General features: G+C 51.0%; 1 protein-coding gene across 1 annotated transcript in view; it reads right to left on the bottom strand.

The window, feature by feature from the left end:
* Positions 1-5,164, bottom strand: part of plxnb3 (plexin B3) — a 46,299-nt gene that overhangs the window by 26,506 nt on the left and 14,629 nt on the right. The window contains exon 2 of the mRNA XM_017303208.1: positions 3,927-3,983. The gene's annotated coding sequence lies outside the window, so the exon portion shown is untranslated. The remainder of the gene's footprint in view (positions 1-3,926; positions 3,984-5,164) is intronic.

Raw genomic sequence — 5,164 nt, 5'->3', positions numbered from 1 at the left:
ACACCCAGTTTATCCATAAGCCCCGCCCACACCTGCCGTTTAACCATAAGCCCTGTCCACAGCAGCAGCATCACGAGCGTAGAAACGTTCTGGAGGTTCTGTTGGTTCCACCACATCGAGGTTCTCCTACTGGAGAAGAACCAGAACCGACCCGGTGGAGGAAGATTATCAGACCATAAAACACAGAGAACTCTGGACTCCATCCAGAACCAGAACCATGTGGACCAGAACTCTGTACCGTCAGCCCTGAAGGAGCGGAGGAACCGGTCCAGGTCCTAGTCCAAGTCCTGGTTAGATGCAGCTGCACTGATTTTACTTTGTTTAACCCATCACCATGACAACCACAAACCAACAGGAACCTGAACTGGAACGAAGACGTTGTGCTCAGTAAACCCGTTCCGATGTTTGTAAAAGAAGCTGAACAGAACCAGGAAGTTCTGCTGCTGCCAGAACCCGGCTCTGGACCGGATCAGGTCCCAGGCTGAACAAGAAGGAGCGTATGAAAATCTGGAAAATGAAATATCATCATGTACCGAACCTCCAACCATCAGAGAAACGGACCAGCCGCAGCAGGTTCTGATCCGGTTCAGCTCGGTTCTGATGAGCTCCTYGGCTCAGAGCGTCTCTGAAGTTCTGTTTGTTTGCTGCCACAGGAAGTCATCAACTTCACACCTAGACGGCGTGTCGGTTTCCTCCAGGAAGCACTTCCTGGAGACCAGCATGACAGCTTCCTGTTGCTGCTTCCGCTTCGTCTCTGCAGCAGAACCAAAGAACCAGCAGAACACTGAGAGCTGAGCTTTCAAAATAAAAGCGGGTCCACATGCCACAAACTGAAGCACAGAGAGGTCCAACAGGAACCTCCCTGGTTCTGTTGTTCTTCCTCTCTGACCGGCTGGCTGGGTGCTCCACAACCTTTCAGATTAAAAGCCCACAGAGTCCCTAATTACCTCAGAAGCTCGTTAACGAGGCGGCTGTCAGTCCGACCAATCAGAGCGAGAGACATTCACACACAGAGAGAGAGAGAGAGAGAGAGACTCACCTCCGACCAGTTTTCATTCCAACAACAGACTGAGACCGGGAGAGAGAGGGAGAGGGCGTGCGAGCAGCTGTCATTGTTCTGGGAGGCAGAGGGGGCGGGGCTTAGCGGCGGGGGGCGGGGACAATCATTAATATTTAAAAGGAGAGGGGGGGGATTAGCGACCACACCCTTGGACGGGTCCAGCTGCTCCAACCAGTAAAACCAGTTCTGATCCAGTAGGTCCAGTCTAAACCCATTAGAACCAGGTCCAACTCATGCAGGAACCCAGAACCTGCTCATGGTTCTGCTGGTTCCGTCTGTCTGGCTGAACCTGGGTTCTGAGGTTCTGTTCAGGCTCCACCCCCTCACCTGAACACCTGTCCTGGTTCTGGTTCCGTTCCCCCGTCTGGTTCCAGTCGGTTCTGATGCGGCAGCTGAGAAGGTTCTGCCATCTGATTGGTTCACAGCTGACAGGTCCCAGCAGGTAAGAGTTCAGGTTGTCACGGTAACCGCCGAATGTTTAATGTGACGTGAAGAGAGAGTGTGTGTTTAGTCATCTTATCTGTCACACACACTGCCGGTAAATCGTGTGTGTGTGTGTGTGTGTGTGTGTGTGTGTGAGCTCAGCTGGGAGTGTTTGTCCACATCGCATCAGGAGCCTCATGCAATATTTATCACACACACACACACACACACACACACACACACACACACACACACACACACACACACACACACACACACACACACAGGGTCCCCCTGACCCAGAGTCCTGATCCTGTTCCGGATCAGAACCAGAACCGGGTTTGGACCTGGAGCGTCTCAGTCACAGAGACAGCAGGACAGCTGAGGACGCAGCAGCTGGCGTCCATGAGGCGATTGCAGATTTCTGCATTAGTGGCCGAAACGTCGCATTTAAATTCAGTCTGCAGAGAGTTAGGGCCACACACACACACACACACACACACACACACACACACACACACACACACACACACACTCAGCTGCCTCCCCACCCCAACTCCACGATGAGCTCTGGACTCAATGTAGCGTCTCTGTCAGCCATCTTTGTTTCTGGAGAAACTCCTTCTGCGCTGTCACATGACTCCAGTCACATGATTGGCTCCTGGAACAGCCAATCAGCGTCGTCCATGGAGACCACGCCCAATCCGGGCCCAAGTTGTCATGGTGACAACTGCGCTAGCGTCCTCTGGCTACTATGCTTCCACTTTTAAAACGTAAAAGATAAAAAGCGAATTACGACGTTTCCATCTGCAGGTTTGGAGAGAATCAGCCAGGCGAGCAAAACTTCATCAGATGGAATAAACAGGAAGTAGAGGTGGCTAGCTGGTGGCTAGCTAGCATGGCCACCAGAGTCCTTCTCCATGTCTGGTGCCTGTGGTAAGGCACAGAGCCACCAGTGGATGGCGCTGTTCACTACGTCAGAACTTATTCCATAAATGTTTCTCCCCTTCAGCGCAGTGACTCTGTCAGTTTCCTGTTTTCATCAACAGTTTCTACCGCCATGCTTTGATATGCGTTGGAAACAATCTACTGATGCATCATGGGTAATATTCCCCTCTGAAATCAGCACTTTCAGCCCGCTGGCGCCACCTACAGACTAGAGGAGGAGTCCAGCTGCAACTGGGTCCGGATCCTTGCAGAACTGGACCCAGTTGGACCAGAACTGGACCAGAACCAGAAACGGCAAAAAAGAAAATAAAATCCATTATTTTCTCTAAATGGGAGAATTTCTGTGCATAAAATTAGAATAAGATTCTATTATATAAAATTAAATTATATCATGAAGTTATAATAAATTATCTCATAATTATAAAGGTTACGTTAAGTTTTAACCTGATGTGATGGGATGTGTGGGTGTGGCCTGAGTGTGTGTCAGGTGTTTGGGGGAAACAAAGACTGAAGGACGAGTGAAGAGGCTGTGGAGTGTGTGTGTGTGTGTTTCTGTTTCTGTGTGTGTGTTCCTGTGTATGTGTGTGTATGTGTGTGTGTATGTGTGTGTGTGCGTGTTTCTGTGTATGTGTGTGTGTGTGTGTGTGTGTGTGTGTTTCTGTGTATGTGTGTTCCTGTGTATGTGTGTGTATGTGTGTGTGTATGTGTGTGTGTGCGTGTTTCTGTGTGTGTGTGCGTGTTCCTGTGTGTGTGTGTGTATGTGTGTGTGTGTGTGTTTCTGTGTATGTGTGCGTGTGTTTCTGTGTATGTGTGCGTGGGTGTGTGTGTGCGTGTTTCTGTGTGTGTGTTCCTGTGTATGTGTGTGTGTGTTTCTGTGTGTGTGTGTCGGGGCTCTGCGGAGCGTGAACGGCTCGTTGAGGTGCGGTGTTGCAGTGGGGGAGGGTGTGTGTTGGGGGTTAAAGGTGACGCTCAGTAATTGGGGAGGAAACGGGAACGTCCAATCAAGCAGCTCCGTCGGTCGCTCTGCTGCTGCTGAGGAACTACGGCGGCCCAGGAGGGACACCAAGCCCTCGGTTAATTGAGCTTTATTAAAGTCATCTGTCTGGATCAGAACCGGCTGCAGCTGATGGCCCAGCAGCCAATCAGAACCAGGCTGCAGGTCACATGGTCTGACAGAGAGAAGATCTGGAAACCAGCTGCTGGTTCTGGTTCTGGTCGGATTCCCTCATCTGGGGCCAAAAACCTGAAAACAAACTGGACCAGAACCAGGAAGCGGAGCTTAAAGGTTCTGGTCAGTCGGAACCTGGCAGCCAGGTGAACAGCTCCAGTTCTGGTCAGTCTGGGTCGGTTCTGGTTGATCCAGTTGCAGCAGCTTTAGAGACAACCTGATGTTCCGGTGAACAAAACCAGTCGGAGTCCAGAACCAGCAGAACGGGTCAGAGGAACCAGAATGTTCGTTGTTATGACATCACGTGTTGCCGCGGTAACCACCCACCTGCTGAGACGAGGAGACCTGAGGAGGAGGAGGAGCCTTCGTCATCAGGGGCGCTTCCTGCAGGGACACAGAGACACGCATCACTTCCTGTTCCAGACCGGTCCTGAGACAAAACAGAACCAGAACCAGACTGCAGCCCGGACCAGGCTGGAGTCCACTCTGGTTCCGACCCGCCGATTTGTTGGGTTGCATCAGAACTTCAGAAGCTCTGATCCGATTGGACAACTGTCCGCAGGTCATGAAGGGGTCCGGTTCAGCCCGGTCCGGTTTGATTCGGTCCGGTCTCCATCTGCCTTCGAGGTCGCCTGTGAGGTCATGCCATGAATCACTTCCTGTCGGCTCGTTAGCGCCGACTCATCAATCACCATGACAACCAAGAGGCTGGTCTAATAAGGCTGCAGCTGCTGCAGGTCGGTTCTGGTTCTGATGGGTTCTGGTTCGTTTCTCTGTAACATCAGTGTGATGTCGGAGCAGCAGGAAGCATAGACATGATATTTTATGTCTATGACAGGAAGTTCATCAGAACCAGCGGATCCAAAGATCCCGGTCCTGACGGTTCTACAAACCATCTCTGAACCGACCCAGTTGAGCTGGACTGACGGGCCAACATAACCACAAACAGAACCAGGTGAGGTGTGTGCAGCAGAGGGACACGGCCCGGCCCGGCCCGGTCCACACTGGTCCGGTGGGAAGCTCCAGATTTCTCAGTGTTGCATCAGCAGGAGACAGAACCTTTCATGTTAACAGCAGGAAGCTGAACCGGGTCAAATTGGGTCAGAACATTGACTGGACTCTGCAGCAGAATGGACCAACCCTCAGAGACAGAACCAGAACCCTGCAGGTTCTGATCAGATCGCTGCAGAACCGATTTTATTTCTTCTGCAGAAACTGATGCTGATAAATATGATAAATAGGCCACCCAGTGATTTAATTCCCATTAAAGCTGCTCTAACACACACACAGTAACACACACACAGTAACACACACAGTAACACACACACAGTAACACACACACACACACACACACAAACACACACACAGTAACACACACACACACACACACAGTAACACACACACACACACACACAGTAACACACACTCAGGATAGATTAGGCTGCCTTCCTTCATTCACTAATCTCTGCAGTTAATCTGATGCTGCAAACAGACAATACACAGCTGGAATCTGCATTACAGAGCACACACACACACACACACACACAGTAACACACACACACACA

This window comes from Poecilia reticulata, unplaced genomic scaffold (assembly GCF_000633615.1).
Source record: "Poecilia reticulata strain Guanapo unplaced genomic scaffold, Guppy_female_1.0+MT scaffold_212, whole genome shotgun sequence".
Classification (NCBI taxonomy): domain Eukaryota; kingdom Metazoa; phylum Chordata; class Actinopteri; order Cyprinodontiformes; family Poeciliidae; genus Poecilia; species Poecilia reticulata.
Note: the sequence above shows the minus strand (reverse complement) of the source record. Positions and strands in the feature narration are given on the sequence as shown.